We start from the raw sequence: 23114 nt of genomic DNA, 5'->3' as shown, positions 1-23114 counted from the left end.
TACAAAAACTACCAAAGAAGGATGTCTTTGTCAAAGTTGTGCTTTAGGTGGTACCATTTGTATCCTACCTTCACAAAAGGAGACAAGAAGCCGTAAGTGGAGACTTGGATTAGAAGGCACCACCCAGAAACCCACACAGGCCACAACTCCTATGACAATAGCCCTGGAGAAATAAGATTTTTCTGACAGAGTAATGTTGGTCGTGCTGCTTACAGGATATCTTTCAACTCAATCCAAAATCTAGTCACGATCAAATTCATGCTGGATTGAGAAATGTAGCCCATCCAGATTCTTTAATCAAGCTCTGTGAGGTAGAACTACTGCAGCACTTTAGGGTTAATTTTACCCACTAGCTGAGGCTAAATTCTCTGAGTACTCTACCTGATAGTCCATGGATTATAAGGTCTTTCTCTCTGACCAGAACAAACTATTTTTTTCTTTGTTTGAGCTCCTAATATTGTTTCTTCTAGTTGTTTCAGCTGTTTTTTTCCCCCCGGCCTCTGATAGTTTTCCTTCAACATGCACTGATCAGTACTCGGCTGAAGACCTAAGGGAAGGGTGGAGAGAGCCTCTGCAGGTCTCTGGCACTCTCGTTCTGTGAAGCTCTCTCCTTTCTAAGACTGTGTCCCATGAACTCTAACTGCCTTGACCTCCCTGGATGTTCAGAGTGCTCTCTTCAACACATGGCGTTTACTGGGTTCTGTTAGGATTTCCCTTACCTGAACCGCAGCTGGAACTCTCTCAAGGAGGTAAGCAGGGCCATCAAAGGGCTCACCTCATTTGCTTTCTGTCTGTTGGGGACCACTGTCCTTGATTTCTTGATGTCTGGTATCTTGAAACTGTTGTTTCATACATTTTATTTGTATTTTTAATTGTTTCATACATACAGACAAGTCTGACCCCTGCACTCCTACTTGGCCAGAAGTGGGTGTCAAGTGACTAATTTTTGTCTAAAGAAGTGTACACCCATATTCTTTTAATATTTTGTACACTTCAATTCATTCTTTTCTCACTACCTGATTCCAATGTAGATAGTAATGGATTTCATGAACTGTCCAAAGACCGAGTGAAAATTGATGGTATCTATGAATTATCAGAGTCCAAGGATAGTCTATGGTTTATCTGGTAATCATTCTATGGCCTTTTGAACCAGTTTCTTCCGTGTCCTTCAAGATCAATGGAAGAGGGTTCCTCAGTAAGAACACAGCTACACTCCAGACCTCCTCCTCCCTTTGCCTCGGAGCTACTGTGCTTTCTGCTTGTCAGCCCTGCGCAGCATCTTTAGATTGTTCCTACAGGTCGTGGAGTCGGAAGTAAGTTTCATTTGGAATTCTCCACTCATCGCTTCCTCTACCCTTTCCACTCACTCCACAATTTTAAACTTCAGAGCAACTTTGAAAACCTGTCACAAAGTTGTATTCTAGTCTCATATTCCCACCAGCTGGCAAAAGTGTCATTTTCTCCCCCACCTACTGCCTCCTGAGTCACTGTACCCACTTATTCCTTTCGGGAAACTAAATCCTTCCTCTACACCCACCTTCTGCATAAGCTTTGGGATTGTACCCCCATTGCCTATATCTTAGAAATGGTTCTAAGTAAATGAATCTTATTTCATCTCTTTGACTTTCCCCATAAGATTGTCTATTTTCCTGAAAAAAAAAAATTATAGAGGGCCCAATGGTAGCAGAAAGGGCCTATTTCTTAACTGGACCATTTAATGCTGCCTTACCAGGGAAGTATAGAGGGGCAGAGTCGGGGGACAATGTGAATATGTACAGGTAGAGGAGTGTGTTGGTGAGGGTGGGTATCAGTAGCACTAACAGTAAGGGAGATACGGAGAAGGGCAGGAGAATTGGGAAAACATATGGGTGGAAGAAGAAATAAATATGAAGAAAGAGAGGGGCATATAGAGTTTTTCTCATGAAAACTCTACCTGCACATCATAATTGCTTAAGTCTGCCAGTCAGCTGTGGAGCTGGCACATGCTATAGCTATAGGCATTTTAAAGCATAATTCCCTTTTTTTTCCATAAATCATTGTAAAAGGAACTATTTGTCTGCTGAGAAATGATGAATCATTTGAGTAGTGGCCTATTTCCTGTGCATGTAGTAGCTTTCCAATTTAGGGTCAAGTCGCTTTTCTAATTCATTTGTTTGAGTAGACTTAAGTGTGAATTGGGAAGAGAAACCCACTTAAATATTGTATAATATTAAAAGGATAAATTCTGTAACAGGAGAAGGGGGGATTAGAGGAGAAGAAGGTTGATTGCTGACTTTGTCCTTCACATTGTTAAGATGTGGTGTTGAGGGTTCTAGTGTGTCTGTGAATGATTTGGAGTTTAAGTTCCCTGAGTGTCCCACCTTCCTCACAATAAATACACAAATGACACCAAGAGTGTTTTGACAATCCTCACACGTCTATACTACATGCATTTTGTTGTCATGCAGTCCTACTTGCTCAGTATGCATCCTTCATAATAATTTGAGATGCTTCCCATTTACCTTGAGTAAATATCAAACAGATCTTGATATTTATATCTGTCTCATGAAATATACATCCTCCCTAACTGTGCCCAAATGATTAATTTACTGCTATTGGATTATTAGCATAAAAATCTCATCACAACACAAGATAAAAATGTTATCGCTAATTGCTATTTGAAGTGAAGAATGTTTTTTGCATAGAAATTAATGGTGCATGCTTACTTCTCAATTCTCTGTTAAATCAGAAAACCCAAGACTATTTTGGAGCAGGAAGAAATTACCTTTGATGTGTTTTGTTTTATCTCCCTTAGATGATCCAGAGTTCAGCAAAGCTATGGTTAATGGAGCTTTGTACACAAATAACACAGGTGAATTCAGCTCTCATCTGATTAAGTTTTCTAATAAATCAATTACTCAACTTCAGGTAAAGATCTCTTCCCTGGACATTAGGGTCTCCCTATGGCCCTGTGACTTGACAAATACATACTCATATATTTGCAGCATATCTTAAGAGTGCTCAAGTCTTTAATATCATTGGTGACCATTCTAGGTTCCCTCAACCAGCCACACAACTATATATGACCTTGTTCTCTTTTCCAAGTTTAAAGAAAATTTAGCTGTGCCTTAGATCTTGATGATAAAGTCACTTCCTAGTCCTCTTATTTCTCTTAATTCTAAGTACCAACCAGGCTATCCAGAGAGTGTAATGGAACATGAATTATCCTGGAGTTCTGCCTTGCCATCCAAACCATCATCACAATTATCGCTAATACCCATCCTGGACCAATTATACTGCTAAGAACTTTATACTATGCATTTTCTCTTTTAATCTTCATCTGATGCAGTGAGGTAGGTTCTATTTTAATCCCCATTTTAGGGATGAGAAAGCCTGGATATACAGCTCATAAGTAAATTTTCCAAGGTCATGGAGCTGATAAAATGTGGCTGGAATCTATAAAATTCAAACCCGAATATCTCCCTGAGACAAACATAAATTCTCTAATTGGTGATCCTACTAGCCTTGATCATGTGGATACATCCAGTCTAATGGGTGCATTTTTATTTCTAGAAATAGAAAGTGGGATTTGAATAGTGCCATGCTTTCGCCCAAGAAAGAGGAGCCTTGTGCTCTTAGAGGTTCCTACATATCACAAACACACACCAAAAATAAATTTATTGATGGATATATCGTGCTTTTGTCACCAGGAATCTGGTGCTCAGGACTACACTGATGGCTCAAGACTAAGCATCCACTATCAAGCTAGTGCTATTTAGGATCCAAAGAAACATTGCTCCTCAGGTCCTACCTTTGAGAGAGATTGTGTCTGAATGTTGCAAACATAGACTCTGCCTTGGAACTCAGAGAAGGTCTGAGGAGCAAAAGTACTCATGAAGAAAAGACAGATTCATTAACTTGTCAAAGCTTTCCTCTCAGAGAGCATGAACACAATAGATTCTTGCATAATGAAGTATTGTTTCCTAGAAGTGTTAAACATCTATTTTCTTAATTCCCATCAAGTTCTAGTTTGTGTTCTGAAAGTACTCATGAATAGGTATGGTATCCACAACAGTTGTATGTTGTGGCACATTGCATTATTTAATGTTTGTGATATTAAATAATTTGTATTCCTCATAGATCTGAGAGTCTGTTGGTCTAGGCATAGCAGTTTTAAAATCTATTATTCATAGCTTATATTGGCAGCTAAGTGGACATTTCATGCTAGAATTACAAATAGTTTTATTTTTGTAAAATTAATAATATTTAACAAACATTTTAAAATTTAAATATTTTATTAAAATTTGATATTCATTAATTCTAATTTATATTTCTCTTTAAAGCAATAGTTAATTGTTAATATTTTTAATTGTGGTAAAACACACATAATATAAAATTTACCATCTTAACCATTTTTAAGTGTACAGTTCAGTGACATTAAATACATCTACGTTTTTGTGCAACCATCACTACCATCCATCACCAGGACTCTTAATCTTGCAAAACTGAAACTCTAATTAAATAATAAACACCAGTTAAACAATAACACCCCATTACTCTCTGCCCCCAGCCCCTAGCAATGACTCTTTTACTTTTTGCCTCTGTGAATCTGACTGCTCTGTGTACATTATGTAAGTCAAATCACATGGTATCCTGTTATTGTCATTTCCCTTAGCATAATTTCCTCAAGATTCCTCCATGATGTAGAATGTGTCAGAATTTCTTTCCTTTTTAAGCCTGAATAATATTTCATTGTATGTTTACCACATTTTGTTTATCCATTTATCCATCAATGTTGATGGACATTTGGGTTGATTCCACCTCTTGGCTATAGTGAATAATGCTGCTATGAACATGAGCATACAAATATCTCTTCTAGACATTGCTTACACCTAGCAGTGGAATTGCTGGATTACATGGTAATTCTATTTTATTTTATTTTATTTTTTTTGAGTAACTGCTTTATTCCACAGTGGCTGCACCATTTTACATTCCCACCAACAGGGCACAAGGGATCCGATGTCTCCACATCCTCACCAACACTTCTTATTTTTTATTTTTAATAGTAGCCATCTTAATGGGCGAAGCAGTAACTTATGGTAGCTTTGACTGACATTAGTCCCATTTTTGAATTAGGTTGTTTGATTTTGTCATTGAGTCGTAGGAGTTCTTTCTAATACATTCTGAATATAGCCCAGAGATGTGATTTGCAAATATTTTCTCCCATTTCATGGGTTATTACCTTTTCATTCTATTGATTATGTTCTTTGATGAAGAAGATTTTTATATTTTGATATAGTCTAGTTTATTTTTTCTTTTGTTACTTTTTCTTCTGGTGGCTTATCCAAGAAACCATTGCCAAGTTCAATGTCATGATGTTTCTCCTATGTTTTCTTTAAAGACATTTATAGTTTAAGCCCTTACATGTTGGTCTTTAATTCATTTTGTAATTTTTACATATGGTATAAAGTAAGGGTCCAACTTCATTCTTTTGAGTGTGAATATCCAGTTTTTCTAACAACATTTGTTAAATAAACTATCTTTTCTCTATTGCATGTTGTTGGCACCCTTGACAAAAATAATTTAATTACATATAATAGAAGGTTTATTCTATGTTCTCTTCTATTCTATTGATCTGTTTGTTTTTATGCTAATATCACACTGTTTTGATTTACCATAAATTTATAATAAGTTTGGAAATCAGTAAATGCAAGACCCCTTTAGCTTTGTTCTTTTTCAAGATTGTTTTGACTATATTGGGTCCCTTGAGATTTCACATGAATTTTAGAATGGATTTTTTTATTTCTTGTGAAAAACACTATTGGAATTTTGATAGAGATTTTATTGACTCTGTAGATCACTTTGGGCAGTGTTGACATCTTAACAATAATAAGCTTTCCAGTCTACAAATAAGGGATGTTATCTTAGTATGGGCTGCTATAATGAAATACCATAGACTAGATAGCTTAAACAGATATTTATTTCTCACAGTTCTGGATGCTGGGGTATCCAAGATCAAGGTGACAGCAGGTGCAGATTAAATTCTTGGTAAGGGCCCTCTTCCTGTCTTGTATGTAGATGCCTTTGCAATCTCTGCTCACATGGTCTTTCCTTGTTGTGTGTTCGCGAAGAGATATTATGTCTCTTCTTCTTTTTATAAGAGCACCAGTTTCATTTAGAGGTCCCGACCCTCATGACCTAATCTAACTTTAATTAATTCCCAAAAACCCCACCTCCAAATACCATCAATATTAGAGACTAGGGCTTCAACGTATGAATTGAGGGAACACAGACATTCAGTCTATTGCAGGTAGCTTTATATTTATTTACGTCTTCAATTTCTTTCAGCAACATTTTGTAGTGTTTGGTGTACAAGTCTTTTGCCTCCTCGGTTAAGTTTATTCCTAAGTATTTTATTCTTTCTGATGTTATTGTAAATGGAATTGTTTTCTTAATTTAGTTTTCAATTTGTTCATTGTTAGTGTATAGAAATGCAGCTAGCTGACTTTTATGTGTTGATTTTGTATCCTGAATCTGCTAAATTTGTTTATTAGTTCTAACAGTTTATTTGTGGAAGCTTTAGGGTTTTCTACATATAAGATCATGTCATCTGTAAACAGGTAATTTTACTTCTTCATTTCCAATTTGGATGCCTCTTATTTTTTTTTTCTTGACTAGTTGCTCTGGATTCAATAGTTAACTTTGAATATTTTAGAAGAAAAATAATTTTCTTGAAAACATATACAAAATGTTTTTAATTGTTTACATTTAAATTTACATTTTTATTAAATATATTTAAATGTTTAATATTTTGAATACAAATGCATTTTTAGTCCTTTAGAACATTACTTTCAGCAGAATACAAATTATGTGAAAATTTCAACTATAAGAACACAATTCATGATTTTGCTGACTTGAAGACAGAAAAATAAAGTTTATGGAATACATACATAATAAATTGTGAATTATGTATATCTTTATTATTTGTCCAAACATTACAGGCCCAATAATAGAACACTCAGGCATGGGAAATATTAATTAAATTCAACTATCTTTGATATTTTTCTGACTTTTAGTCATTAAAAATGTATATTTGTCAAAGCAGTATGCTATAACACATTTAACTTAACAGTTTGTTGGTTTTCATTTATAATTTAAATATTTAGGCATATTTTAAAATTTCTCTCTCACAATCAAGAAGCCCAAGAATAGCGAGCTCAGGCTGGCCTGCAGCTCTGTGCATTCCTTGCCCAAAGTCATACAAACATTAGGGACAGACAGGTTTGAAAGTGCAAATCCAGTGGACTTCTTATCTAGTGAAGTTACTATAATGAGATAACTGCCTCCCTACACTGCAGCCAGAATGCTATTTACACATTACAAAGCTGATGATGTACTCCCCTGCTTGGAGCCCTTTGGTATCTTCACTTTGCACTTATGATAAAGTTCATAAAATTGAAGACTTTGCATGCTCTGTCTTCCTTTCTAGTCTTTGTTTATAAACTCTCCTCCTCTTTTCACTCTGGCCACACTGGCTTTTGTTCTAGTTTTTCCAACATATCCCCTCCTGCCCAAAGGCCTCTGCACATGTGGTTCCTTCTCCTCATGATGTTCTTCCCTCACCTTTTTCTTTGTTTAGTTAACTGTGCCTATCCATTGGTCTCATCTCCTAGATCCCTTCTTCTAGGAAGCCTCCTTTGAATCTTTAGACTAGATAGATCCCAATGATAATAAAAATAATCATTATTTTGATGGTCATGCATAAAGACTAGGATTTACTGTTTGCTCTCCAATAAGCAGAGAGCTAAGTATGTGTATTAATGCTTTTTATTCTCCCACCAGCCCTCCCTCTATTTTTACAAATAAAAAGTCAAGATTTAGATAAGTTAAGTCACCTTCCCATAGTCACATTATTAATGTAAGATGAAACCAAGTTTTTAATGAAGAGTATCTAACCCCAGAGCCTATATATTTAGCCTCGATGACACATTGCTTTTCTCTGTTAGGGGTCCTTATTCATAATCTGTTCATTCACTCCAGATATTTATTAAATTTCTACCATGCACTAGGCACTGCAAGGCACTGGAAGTATAATAGTGAACAGCAAGACGGATAAGGTCCCTGTACACAAGGGCATTTGTTCTAGTGGACGAGAAAGACCATAAAAAGTAAAAATAAACAAACAAGATAATGTCAGTAGTGGAACTGAACAGGTTCAGTGATAGATAGTGGTGGGGGAGGCCTCCTATTGACAAGATGGGCTCAGATAGATGGTCTCTCTAAAAAGGGAACATTTGAGCTAAGTCCTGAAGGGTGATGGGATAGAGATAAATAACTGTCCTTCAAAATCCATTCTACATTTTGTTTTTATGGTAACAGAGCCCCTAAATTTTAGCTGGATTATATTCTGCCATCCCGCCTTGTAATTAGGTGTAGCCATGTGACTGAGTGCTGGTAATGGGTTATAACTGGAAGTGAGAGGAGATATTTCCTGGAAGTCTCCTAAAGGGAATCCAGGGGAATGGGCATGCTCTCCTCCTCTCATCTGCTTTCCTGATGGAAGGTTGAAGCAGCCACGGATAACTTGGACTATGAAGTGAACTTGGGAATGGAAGTCGCGCACAGTAGGGAAACAAACAGGGTCCCTGATACTGTGGAGTACCGTATCAGCTCTGGACTGACTCTCTCAGATAAACTATATCGAAGTCATACTTCCTACTGAAGGACAACTGAACTTCTTTATGATTCTGAAGATTTAATGCTGCTACTTGTGAAATGTAGACTACAAGTGTCATGTACAAACTCTCAGCCACAGTAGTGATTGACTAAACATCCTCAGGAAGTCATTAGAGACCCCTTTGGTTGCCACTGACTCCTAATCACAGGAAATGGCTGTTTTCCCTTTCTCTTTGGATGACTTTGAAAGACGTTTGGAAGGTGTTTGGCATGCCGGAAATGCCACTCACTTGATCACATGGCAAATGCCAAACTGACATAGATAAACCGCCAAAATGCAGACCTCTGAGAAATGCTTCTGTGACATATTAGTGATTTCACAAACACATTCAAAAGCTCAGATAAAGCTTTTGATGTTCCTGATCTTTGTACTTCCAAATTGTGGCTGAGCAAACAGAAATTATCAGTCTTCTTTGAACCCTTCGAAGTGGTGAAATTGCCTAAATGAGTTTGTTGACTATTTTCTGACTTCCAAAGGTCATGGAAGGTTTTTGTTTATTCATCCTTCCAGAAACACTTTCACATTCTCTTCTAAGTTCTTTTGTTCTAGGAAATTTAAATCCATCGTTTATCAGTTTGACATGCAAGTTGGAATTCCTGATAAAGACTTAGACAACTTTTCTAAAGACAGAAAATGATTATTTTTGAAACAGTTGTATAAACATTCTATTAGTAAGTGGTAAATAGAACTTATTAGCATGGAGGTAAATGAGTAAGGGCAGGAAATAATTCTCTTTGCAACATAGTTAAGGCTCATGAAATTCCAAATGTGTTATAACTCCAAAAACTTCTGTATAAAATCCAGGGTGCTGAGGTTAGTACATTACTGTTTATGTAAACAGGGGCTTGATCATGGCTGTAGGAGATAGATGATTTTGTACTTGTTTTTCAACAATTTTTAACTCAGTAATCAGGACTCGAAATTGACTCACACTCTTCATGGTAAGGAAGATACCATGGGAGTTACCATGTGTGGAGATAAGCTAAGAGGCTGAGCTTTGGGGCCTCCACTGTAGTTATGACTCTCTTAATTAGGATTCCATAGGTAAGTGACAGAAATACATTTCAACTAACTTCAGTTAAAAAAAAATGGAATGGAAAAATATTGAGGTATTATGTGGACTCAAGGTCTTGGGTATAGCAAGGCTTCAGGAATTGAACTAGAGACTGATTCCTGCACAACAGTGCTTCCCGACCTTTTTCACCTCACAAAAGTTATATTATTTCTATGGCCCATGGGGATAAAATAATGAGGCTACTCCATGCAATCGAAAGTAACTTACTCCTTGGCATACTGATCAGCCACACAGATAAAGCTTTTTAGTCTCCCAATTCACAAGTTCTTAGGAAATAATCATGGTCAATATTTATTGAGTCCTTTTTTTGTGTGGCAGGCACTGTTCTAAACACTACATGCATTTCATTCACTCATTAAATCTTCACACGATCCTATAAGGCAGGTATTATGTTTTCCCATTTTACAGACAAGAAAACCCAGGTATTTGTAGACTAAACCATGTACCTAAGGTCATGAAGATGTTTCCCCTTAACCCTCTGCAATAGTGCCTCTATTGGGCACTAAAGCCATTTGTAAAAGGAAGTGAATTGATTGGCCAAGCTTGAGTTAATTGCCTACCCCGAACCAATCAACGATGAAAAGTGGGTGGGATCATGCTATAGAAAGCAACTTGATCCTTTTGTTATACCTGTGGAAGGAGGGAGGAAGGAGCAAATCCTAGCAAAGGAGCTCTTGACAGACATTCATAAGGGTCATCTTCCTCCTCTTCCTCATTTTCTTTCAGGGGCCCAGGGTTGACTTAATTAATCTCTGCTTTATTTATTTCATCTTATTTCTCTTGCTTTATTTATTTCATCTTATTTCTCTTCTCCACTCTCATTTCCTCCCCGTCTCCAAAGGCAACCATTCTACTTTGTTTGATTGGAATCATTTTATTTTCTATATATGTGTCCTTATATGATGCATATTGTTTTGTGTACATGCATTTTTAATTTACATAACTGACATTGGGCTACAAGTCCTATTCTGTGTCTTCCTTTTGCCATTCAGTCTTACATTCATAAGATTTATCCATGTTGCCATCTTGCTGGCCCATCGCTTCCGACAACAGCATATACTTTATGATATGCTTGTATCACATTTTACTTTTCCCGCAACCTGTGTTTTGTCCAGTCACGGACTAGTGGATTCTATGAATCACCTCACCCAACTTGGGAGCCCCTTCATTTGGAAAGGCCCTTCCCTGCCTGGTGGAGTGTCCCTCATGTGTGCTCCCACAGTCTTCCATGTTTGCTTCTATCAGGACAGAGGCCACAGAGCAGCTTGGTTAAAAGGGCAGGATCAGGGACAGACTGCAATAGACTCAGAATCCTGTTTCTTCCACTTATGGCTAGATCACACAGCCTCTTGGTACCTCCACCTCTTTGTTGGCAAAATGTTAACTACTCAAGGAATTGTTGTGAAGATTAAATAAGAAAACTCTTTAGAAAGTGCTAAAAACAGTGCCTGGTACAAATTAAGTGTTATTTGTACCTATTATAATAACATTTGTTACATGTATCGGAATGGTCTGTTTACCTGTGAGTCTCCACTCCCAGATTATGAAATCTTTGAGTCTAAGGACCTTGACTTTTCCAGAGCCTCACACATTGCAAGAACCCAGTGCATGCTTGTGATATGATGCTCTCTAACTCACCCTTGAGTTTGACATAGCTGCATGATTTGTACCTAGAAACCAACTAGGTTGAGGAGAGACTCAGATAGAATAGCCTGGAGACACGGCTTTAGAAGGGAGAACTTTCCTGGAGCTATAATACTGTGCAATACAAAATACAGCATCAGCTGCTGCATACAGACAGGAAGGTCAACAGTTCACCCTTGGCTGGAGCATGGCCAGGAGCCAGCTCATGGCCACATGCCAACACTCCCTGGCTTTGTGTGTGTGCCTCAGTGTCCTCATCTGTAAAACAGGACTAATAGCATCTACCTCATAGGGTTATCCTGAGGATTATGTGAGAGAACAATTATCAAGTGCTTAGAAGAGTATCTGGTTTGGCTTCAACTGGCAATAAATGTTAGCTCTTCTTAGTATGATTTTCACCAAACTGATTACTCTTACAAATAGAGTTGAAAGATGTCACAATCATTTTTTTTCTTGTTTTGGGATCTTTGAATTTTTATTTTTTCATCTGTATGTTTACTTTTGTTTTCATTTATTTATTTGACATTCTGTTGGGAATTATTCGTCAGCAGGTTTTCTGTTGGGAGGTTCTCGCCCTTTTCCCTTAGCCTCAATATACATGACCCTGAATTCACAGGTGGGCAGTATAGCTTCTCTGTCTTTGAAAGCTTCCTAAGGACAATATCACTCGCAGGTTGGACATTCTCTGAAATCCCACCTTCCAGCAACCTATAGTCAGATATTCCCAGGAATACAACAAGGCACCATTTGCAATCACAGAACACACTTAAATAGGAATGAACTGGATTCTTTTTGTGTAAAAAAATAAATAAATAAATAAAGAGGAGGAAGAATGAGGAAATCAAACACAGGTCCAGTGGGCTTACCCTCAGAGCGGTAAGCCTTTCCATTAGCTTTCTAAGCAACTTTAAGGCTGCTGCTGTGCTGCAGGAAGACTCTTACAAAACGCTTTAGTTTCATACGTGGAAAGAAGCTGCTCTACATTAGAGGCCTAGCTATAAGAACCATTCGCTATAAAAAGAAAGGTTAATTATGAGGAGAACTCCATGGCCTAAGATGAGGGGTTTCTAGTGACTCACTGTGAGGGGGCTAATCAGAAGGTCACGTTTGGTGGCAACAGCCCCCTCCGGGCAAAGGTTTGCTGGGGAGTCTGATACCGTGTGCAGTGTTTGGGCTTCTATGAGGACCAGGAGGACTGTTTGTGTTGGGATTCATTAGCCGTGGGGATTATTGCCCATGGGGATCACTAACTAGTGACAGGAGAAAGGGGGCAAGAGCAAGAGGAGCTGATGAGATGCAGCAAAAGTTCTCATTCTATAAAATTAGGATCTTGGTGAAACCCCAAACAGACTTTGTCTAGGGCCAGTTCCCTGATCCATGAGGATTACAAAGTAAGTGTAGACAGCATTTTACCAGATCTTACCTCCCACTCTGATCCATTCCTGATGATTCTGCATTTAGCTGTGCCTTAAAACATGCTCACATACGAAGCACTTATTTCCAAGACATTGCATTAGTCTGTCTGGAATAGCTTGCCTGATAGTGTATTTAGAGTCTAGCATTTCATGTACATGGAGACAGGTCTTGCCTTCATCATTTTTTGTGCTGAGTAGAAAGGTGATATATTTGTCAGCTTCTGCAGAGATATGTCACAGGAGCAAACAATACCAATGCTTACAACCCTCCTGGTTTGTTCTGAATTAGGAATAATCTATGTGAATGCCATAGAGCGGAAGAGAAAGAATAGAGAGGGAGAGAGAGGAGAAGATAAGAAAACAGATTCCTGAGAGTATCTGTAGAGTTGTAATCTTGTTCGTTGCTTCTAGGTACTGCTGACTGCAATTTGCCTCTGACTCATCTGTATTGGATGCTCACTACAGCCCAGGCACCATGATAAACACTGTAGATGAATTAGCTTACCCTCCCAACAACCTAAGAGAGAGGTACTATTTATACTTCACTGTTTTCTAGAGGAGTAAATGGAGACACAAAGAAACTTGTGTGGGGTCATACACTTTGCCAATGGTTGAACCAGAATTCAAAGGCGGGTGACAGAGTGCACAGTCTAAACCACTCTACTAGGCTGCTTGAGCTCTGAAAGTGGTTTGTCTTAAGCTTAGGGCCTGGCACAGAGTAGACAGAACTCTTTTATTTGCAAGTGACAGAAACTCAATGCAAAATGACTTATGTGAAAAGGGACATTCATACATTCACATGCCTGAAAATTTCAGGGGATAGAATTTGAAACAGCTGGATTCAGAGGCCCAACCAAGCTGTCAAGACTTTGCTGGCCACTGGTCACCTCTCATTTCTGCTTCTCTGTTGGCCTCACTCAAGTTGACAACTTCAAGCTGACATTCCTACAGCTTGGCAATATCAGCTATATGACAGATTCTCTGTCCCAAGAGTTCTAACCATAGCCAAAGGAGTTGGACTGACTCTGATTTGCCCAATTAATCCAGTTGCTGGGCCATCTATCCACCCTTGCTGCTGGCTGCTGTGGTCAAGCCCACTTCAACTACACAAACTGAAAATGAATGAAAGTATTTCCTCCAAAGAAAAAAATGGAATTGTTGCCAAAAGAAGCGGGGACAGCTCTGGGAACAACCAGTGTTCTCACAGGGTTTAGTAAATGCATGAATATTGGGTAGACAGATGGACGGGTAGATGGATGGCTGGGCAAATGAATGTGAAAATGCGATGCTCAAAGCAAGGGTCTCTATGATGAGAAACTTAAAAGGAAAATACTTTCTTACATGTATAAATAGTAAGAGAAATCAAGGTTAGCAATACCTTTGGTTCTCTTCTACAAAAACAAAACAAAACAAAACACCAGAGATTTGAGGGAGGTGGGTGGAGGAAGACTATAGAAAAATAGATACATGAAACAAAGAATGAGAACGTGGGGAGGAATTTCTCTAATAGAGACAATTACAGTTTTAATAGGACATCTGCCTCAAATAGTGTGGGTGTCTAGCTGTTGCTTATATTGGAACATCTCTTCTTCTTGGTGCAATAAGAAGACTGCAGTTGTCATGGGCAATTACCGTAGAGTGCGTTAAGTCACACATCCCATCTGGGAAGGCACAAGCCAGCAGGATTCTCAGGAAATATGAGCTCACTCCACAGGGCTTCTCAGATGCTCTTTAATTCCTAATTCAAGCCATTCCTTTAGGTTGCTCCCTAGTTTCCAACCTTGTTTGTGTCCTCCTAAAGCTGCCATTTTAAAAAGTTGATTTTCAGAATGGGATTTGGCAGGGCAAATAGAGAGCTCCAGTTGGGAGACTACACCTACCCTGCAGAGAAGGTGATGAAAAAGGACAGAATGATAGATTTCAGCAGCAGGTTCAGGGAGAGAAAATAAAGAACCATGCACACACTCACATAACCACCTTGAACTGCTTTTATGCACAACTTGGGTTCAGTGAGCCCTCAGCATATTTCAGTCCTAAACCCATCTTATTTTATTTTTCACCATGTGTTCTATTTCATGAAAAATGTAATCTGCAGTTTTCTAATTTGCCTGTGCTTCAAATTTGCCCTTAAGATTTATTAACCCATCTTTTATTTATTAATGCATATGGCTGCTTCAGTCTTCTATGGTAAAGTAGTTTATATCTTCTGTGCTTAAATCAAGAATTTGTGAGAATTTTGGGGGGGGGGCGCTCCAAGAGATTGAAGTGTCTTTTTAAATCTGGAAGTTTCTAAGTGTCATAGGCATTGGGGTTGCCAGGCTAGACAGCTCAAGTCCAAGGTATCTTTAGAGGCACGATGCTTTATCCTTTTAGCTCTGGTAGGGGGCTGAGTTTGCTTGCCGTCTTGGTCCTAACATCCTGACCACTTCCTCCTGCATCAGGCTTTGTGATACCTTTAAGGCAATTAGGGTTGACTGTAAGAAAATGTTATGATTATAGAACGTGATTCACCAACCTAAAGTTAGGCCAAAATTGAAAGCTGGGAGAAGAAAGAGCAAAGTGGGGTCACTTTTACAAATTGAACTAAAGGAGGCACAAAGCAAGAAAGCTGGTTTTCTGACCGTACTTCGGGCAGAAGAATGGAAGTCCTGCAGGGGTCACAGCGTCAAACCTCAGAGACCTGGATATTCAGCTCACCCTCCTGATTTCATCTGTGAGGAACCTGAACCCCATGAGGTTGAGGCACTTGACTAGTGGGGGTTAGGACCCCAGAAGTCAGGCCTCCTCCATCCAGCATACTTGCTGCTTCCTGGGAACTCCGGGTCTGAAGGTTCCAGGGCCAAACCAAACACACTTCCTTGAAGTGTTTCTGCTTTTCTCTAATGCATTAAGCTTTCCACCCTGACCATACATTAGAATAAATAGAGAAAACTAAAAACAAAACAAAACAGAACAGAACAGAACAAAAAATTGAACGTCTGGGCTCACCTGAACCATTTAAATCAAGCTCCCAGGGGGTGAGCAGTGGACATCAGTATTTTTTTTTTAATCTCTCCAGGTGATCTTAATGTACAAATAGCTTCAAAACCAAAGTATTTATCTTGCCTGAGATTGATCTATCTGAGCGTGTTGTGAGCTAAACTGAACCAAGAAGATATGTTGATAGTGGCAGGGTGAGGAAGAGGGCATCTACTAATGCAAGACACACGTGGAGGGAAACCATGGCCCCCAAAACCATCAAGTGAGCTTGCCCCTACTAAAGCTAGAGGAGAGCACGTAGGGACAAGGGTATCTGAAAGGGAGTTTCCACCACTGAAAGACAGCTTCTTCCTCCTGCCCTCTACTGGCTAGATTCTCAGCATAGATAATTCCAAGCCCACCATGTGCCAGCACTTCTGGCTGGTGAGGTATTCTGCAAGATTTTGTGCCTTACCCTATTTTATTACCAACCTATTTTCACTCATTCCAGTTTTGAACAGATATAATTAATGGCATCAAGGACTTTAGAGCCCACAAATTTAATACCAAAATGGTTGCAATAGTGTCTTGCTGACAGAAGGAAGAAACATCTCCTTATAATTTGCCATACAGTTTGCTACATTCATAATTGTGCCTTTTCACATGTAAATCTGAGAGGTGATTTGATATATGATCTTAACTGGGCCTTTTTAGCAAAGTATGTCACATCTGGACTTTGCTTTGGGAACTTCTACCCCTATTCACCTTGGTACATAAAGTCAAGCTAATATTTTTAAAAGAATGGTTAACTGTATTTCTTCTCTCTTTCCCCACCCACCTCTACCACCATTTCCTTTGGACTCAACTCTCATAGTCCAGGTATGATTACTGACAGTTCAGTTGACTGTATAAATAAATTTTTAAAAAGGAGGTAATTTCTCACATACAGAAACAGATAATCTACATTCCCAGACTTGATGAATTTCAATGCATAACTTAGTCTTAGAAAGAATGAAGCCTATAGCTCAGACTGGTGGCTAGGCAGACCGGCTAAGGACGAAAACCTTGTCAAGAACTTTGGATTGGAGGATTCAAGGCAGGAAATGATATGTGATTTGAATTAAAACTTTATCTTTTTATTTTATTATTATTTTTAAAATTAGGATTTAAATTATATTTATGATGCTCTTTAAAAATAGAGGAAATTGAAGATATCCGAAAGAAAAAGGTATCTTCAGGCAGTAGGCTGTGTAGTTACAGAGAGAAATGAGGAGCTGCCATTTCATTTCCAAATTTTCTCCTCTACAAATGGAGCTGTCCACTCTCTATCAACCATCTTCCAACAGGAAGAAGAATTTGTGAGAAAAGTCAAAATTTGACTTATACCATTCCTTTATCCATAAATAACTAAGTGATATCAAGTTTTTCTTTATTCTATAACTTTAAGAATAACTAACTGTTAGACTTTAAGAATTGTGCTCCTGATGAATCTCAGCCACCCTTGACCTTCTGGCTTCTGCCTATGACTTGCAAAGCTTTGTTATTGAAAGGTCCTGGCTGACCTTCGGCAAGTCATCCCACTTTTCTGGTCTCACCTCCCTCTTCTGCACAAGGAGCTGGACAGGATGAGCTCTTAGGCACTTCCGGTCTGCCTTCTTAGAGTTCTAAGCCCCCATTTTTAATGTGTGTTTCCATTTAAGTGACAGATCTGTGATTGCTCCAGAAGGAAGGATAAGCGACTGGATCTGACCCTTTCTTGCCATCCTCACCAGAAGTGGCATCACATCAGCTTCTTCCTCTACGTATAATACTTGATAAAACTATCAAAGGTTCATTTACTTGCCTATTTCCCCAGTTAGGTACTGCCCCCTGCCGTACTTTGTGCCTTTCATGATAATTATCTTCCCCTCTCCACACCTAACTATAGCAACCACTCATTTGCTTAATAAACTTCCATTGAGCACTTCTACAAACTTGGCATGGCCAGGCCCTGGTTTCTGATCTTCACAGAAGAGAAGGATAGTGACCAAAGCCTGTAATGCAAGCTACAAAGTTCAGAAGAAAAAAAGGTCACACAGCTTTAGAATTTTCTCCTGGAAGCCAACAGGAGGAGCTAGAAAAATGGTAGGAGAAACTCAGAGGAACAGCCTCAGGCCAGCTTTACACTAAAGATTTCAGAAGCACTCTCTGGCATTGCTCTGTCTCAGCTTTGCTTTCTTTCTTACTTCTGGTAAAACCAAGAGGCTAGTAAAACCAGATATGAAAGCAACTCTCACGTTATGCATCCAAGAAACAAGCCTCTAGACCACCTCACACTGAAACATTTTCAGCAAGGATTTGCCTTCTGGGGGAAAGGAGAGGAAATGAAATATAATATGCTGTTCTGGAAGGAAGAGTAGAGGGAAGTAGGAGGGACCACTACTGAGATAACAGCCACGATAAATAAAGCTTGGCCCTACATGTGTGCACCTGCATCTGGAACATGAAGTGATTTGTCCCACACAGACTAAATCTTCATAAGTACAAAAACTGGAAAGAGAGAGAGCAGACAAATCTCATTTTTGTATTTGTGGGAAATATCTAAATTTTGGCTGGTGATGGGGCTTTCTGGGTGAAAAACGATGCCCTGAACAATTATTGTCCCCACTCCTGCCCTTCAGGCAAGCACACTGTTTTCCTCTCCATCCTGAAGTCATCACTGGTATGTTGCTGTCCATTCTGTTCATGTCTACAAACTTCCCTGCCCTGAGAAAGGGTGACTTGCAACTGCACACTGCTCCCTGGTTCTTTGGAGCATGTTCCTTACACTGTGTGTATACCATTCAATGAAGTATGGACCACAGACCACTGGCATTCAACTCACTGAGGAGTTTGCCAAAATGCAGCTTTCTGGTCCCCACCCAGAACCCCTGACTTTGAATCTGTGCCTGAAATTATCTTTTTATTTCTGTACTTGTTTCTGTTTTGTTCACTGCTGTATCTTCAGCTGTCAGAAAAGTCCGAGGAACATAATAGATGCTGAATATGTATGTGTTGAATAAATGAATGAGTCAGTGTATTTTGTGTGTGTCTTTGGTGATGGTGGTCGATTTAGGAAACATGACCAACATGATCCAAGCCACTCAGACCAAATTCAAGTTCTAGGACTTTTGTTTTGGGAATGAGGATTTATTTTATTGCTTGGATGAATAAAAGGACTATGAATAATTTTGCCTGAAAATAAAGTTAACAAAGAGAGATGCGGAGCCAAGGAACTGAGTGAAAGAAATAGGGTCCTGAGGATACTAACCCTCTGAGTCCAACTGTGATCTTGGCAATGATGAGAGATAATAAATTCCTGTCTGCTAAAGCCATATTGATGTGGGTCTCTATCACTAACACTGACCAAGCCCTGACTTACAGACTTCACTGGTGTTTCGCCATCAAGACCTGCATGCTCAGTCTGGGCTGCAGCTTTTTAAGAGTAGAGATGGTATCTTTTATTCTTTCTATATCTCTCCTCCTCCTCTCTGCTCCTGGGGTTTAATTTAAAGCAGGGCTTTCTTTTAATCTTTGTAATCATAGTAATTGTTATGAGAAATTTATTTTTGAAAATGACTTAAGAATTTACAAGTCCTTTTATATTTGTTATCTCATTTGATCTTCTCAACAACCCATAAGTCAACAACGAGAATATAATCCTCCTCCAGTTTATTGATGGGAAAACTGAGTCTGGAAGATATTGAAGAGCTAGACCTAGGGTCAGATGGCTAATACCACGGCAGAGTCTGACCAGGATTCTAACCCAAGTGCTCTGATCACAAAGCCTTCACTTTTTCACATCATCTTTATTCTTCCTTTCTATGAAAAAACAATAGACCTAAAGTTCATAGAGTTTTTCCTAAGATACCCATGAACTCCAGCCATAAAGGACAATTAAGATTTCCTAGGTCTTGTCAGAATGTTGCCAAAATCCACTATTGGATTTTGAATATGGAGCATTTCTCCAACAGGATGATGTGTGGCCTGGGGCACTCACTGGAATTCTCAGAAACCTTAGAATGGAGAGTCAGTTGTGTCCATGTCCATGGCGACTTCCTGGCCAATTTACTGGTACATATGGTGTGGATTAGGACCATGAGTTTGGGATGGAGGCCATGTTCTCACTGTGTTTAGCAGAGAAATGTCATGTTTGGGGATTTGTGCCCAAATGACATCCTGAGGCACAAGACACCAGTCCCCTTCATAAACACCTAATGCTCACTCTTCAGAAGCTGGTGTTGACTTAAGCCTAGCCACATAGAAACACACGTTTATAACATATCTATTAGATTTTTAAAAATTGTACCCTTTAAAAAATGAATACAGATGTAGGCCAAGGAATAAGATGTCACTAAAAAGCAAATATAAATATGATACTAATTAAAACTGTAGCAAGATATAAAGATCAGCCAAAAAGCACCACCTTATTGAAAAAAATCAGTTCAAAGACACAAGTCAGAATATTAAGGCTGGCAAAAAGAGTTTGTACTTAGGATTAGGAATTCAGAGTTTTTCATAAATTTGAAATTTGTCATTGGAATCAGAGCCATAATCATAGAATATGCCTCGAAAGTTACTAATAGTAATAGTAATAATGATGATAAATATGTTATCTGAAATAAACAATGAATGGTGCTTTATAGTTAGCAAAGAACTCACTCTCCACATATCATCTCCTTCACTAGAACAGTCCTAATGAAAATTTGGAACTCATCACAGGTAATTCAGAGGTAATCCCATGTATATCAGATGATATTCCAAATCATAGGCTCTCAGAGAAAAAATTATTGAGTCTAACTAGATAATTCCATAGATAACAAGCGCAATGTTCGTGGAGCCAGACCCATAGCTACACAGTATATACTTATTATCTCATTTAATCCTCACAATCCTCATCCCCAGTTTATTGATGAAGAAACTGAGGCTTAGCCAAGATTAAGCCACCTACTCATGGTTACTCAACTAGCAAGTGAGAAAGCCAGGCTATGTGGCTCAAAGATGGCACTACTATAGCTCAAGACATCCAGCTGGTCTGCTCCCACACAAGTCCACATTCTTTTCTGGCAGAGAGCCAAGGCAAAGACAGATTTCCTGCCTTGGAAGCAGAGAGTCCAAAAGAAGACAAATATGAGACAGAAGACCTGTATTACTAGCCGATTGACCTTTTGGAAATCAGACTTCTAAGGCCTCATTTCTAACATCTGTAAAATAAGACACTTAGACCAAATGCTATTTAAAGAATCATTCAGTTCTAACATTTGATGATACCATAAAATACATATGTCTGGTGATAGGCAAGTATGACAGGAAGGGAAATTTTGCTATTAACAAACAGAAGAAAGAAGGTAATGACCATAGCCACTTCAGCATTCTAGAGAAGCAGCCAAATTCCTCCCGGGGAAGTTTAGAGGTACACATTATTGAGCTTTTGGTTTTTAGCATATTTCTTTTTTAAAAAAATTAAGACTATATATATATATCTTTGAGCAGTTTTAGTTTTACAGCAAAATTGAGAGAAAGAAAGGTACAGAGATTTTTCATGTACCTTCTTTTAGCATATTTCTTATAAAATAGTCTTATAAGTCTTCTGGTGCCCATAACTAAGTGAACACAGCACTTCAGAATCCTTCTCAAGACAGTGTCCCAGGTGGCTACCAATAAATGATCAAAGTGGGCATGCAAGATGAAACACGTTATATAGCTCTCCCATAGAAGAATTATCTGAGTTTTTAAAAAAGAGTATGTCTTACAGATGTCTCAAGGTTATACTACAGTGGTCAAATTATAGGTGAAGTGGCAACCTCTTAAACAAGTTGAAGGCCTGCTAAATGTATTTACCAGAGACAAGATTAAAATGTATCTGAGATAGCCCAAGCTGCGGTTTCCAGTCAGATCTGGCAGTCTTGTTTGTAAACTCTCAGAGCTTAATACCTGTGAGGATAAGAATCACTTTATTTCAGCCAGGATTGAGGAAGAGCAGCTTGTCAGAGAAGGGCCATGCCTGACCATGGGGATTCTCCCTGGGAGAATGGCAGCTGCTCTCAGAATGCCGACTCCCACAGGGCTCACGGACAAAGTGCACTGATTCTCATGCATGCGAAAGCATCCTATCGATCTCCTTCACTTCTTTTCCCTTTGAGGGTGAAGATGAGCTTGTGGAATCATGGCAGCAAGCTGTAAATAATGGTTGAAGGTAGAAATGGATGATGAGAGTGTATGGGCAGACTCCTGGCTACTGGGCATTCCAGTTCTGCCTGCTTCGATAACCTCCAAATCTCTACTCAGCGATGCCTCCAGAAGGGAGAGTGTGTCCTCCCTGATTGTATTTCTACCACACTTTGCCTTCAAAACATCGATGCCTTTTCTCTGTGAAAACTTAAATGACAGTCACGGCTGTGTAAAAACACAGCTTTCTTCTCAGAAACTAGTCACTCCCATTAGTCCCTTTGATTCTCTGTGTACATTCTCAATGAGTAGAGGAAAGGATATCGCTCAGGGTCCCATCAATGGTCAGTCAACACATGTGCACTGAGTAGCCACTGAATGCCAGGTACAGGGGATATAACTTACATCTACAAAGACCTTTTTTCCAAATAAAGTAACATTTACGGGTTCCTAGATTCAGGACCTGATTAATACCTTTGGGAGACACTGTTCTGCCTTCTACAGCTCAGCTCTCTTGACGGGGCTGATGCCATGAGTTCAGAGGAGTTCACATCATCCTCTGGGTAACAGCAAAAATCAAAGCCCCACTGATAGGAAGAGCAGTTGTACCTGAGAGAGCCCACTCCAAGACCCAGGGCATGTTTGCTGAATTGAGACACCCTAGCCCTGCACAAGACTGGGCTCATTCTTCTGTAGGAACAGGTATAGAGAGAAATGGCAGAGTCGACTCCAACTGAAGTTTATACTGGCCCAGGAATTCATCTGGGAAAACAATCTCACTACTAGCCCACTTAAGGAAGACTCAAAGCTTCTTTTTTCCCTAATCTGTGGAGTTTTCCATGCCAACAAAAACAGCTTAGCCTTTTTGACATGGCAGACTTTTTCTCCCATGACAGCCCCACTCTCAAGAAGATGAAAACCATCTACCTTCATATCCACTGGCATGATACTCAACATGAGAACCTGGAGTACTTGAATTATTCAGCCCAATAATGGACAATATCTAGTTTTCCTTTTTCACGAGAAGAGCAAACAAGCAAGAAAATTCCAGACTTCAGCTTTTTTGCGCTGGTTCTCACAATGACACCTAAGGTCTCTCATGAACTTGCTTCTTTCTCTA

The sequence above is a fragment of the Pteropus alecto genome, unplaced genomic scaffold (assembly GCF_000325575.1).
Source record: "Pteropus alecto unplaced genomic scaffold, ASM32557v1 scaffold164, whole genome shotgun sequence".
NCBI lineage: Eukaryota > Metazoa > Chordata > Mammalia > Chiroptera > Pteropodidae > Pteropus > Pteropus alecto.
This window is presented reverse-complemented; position numbering follows the sequence as displayed.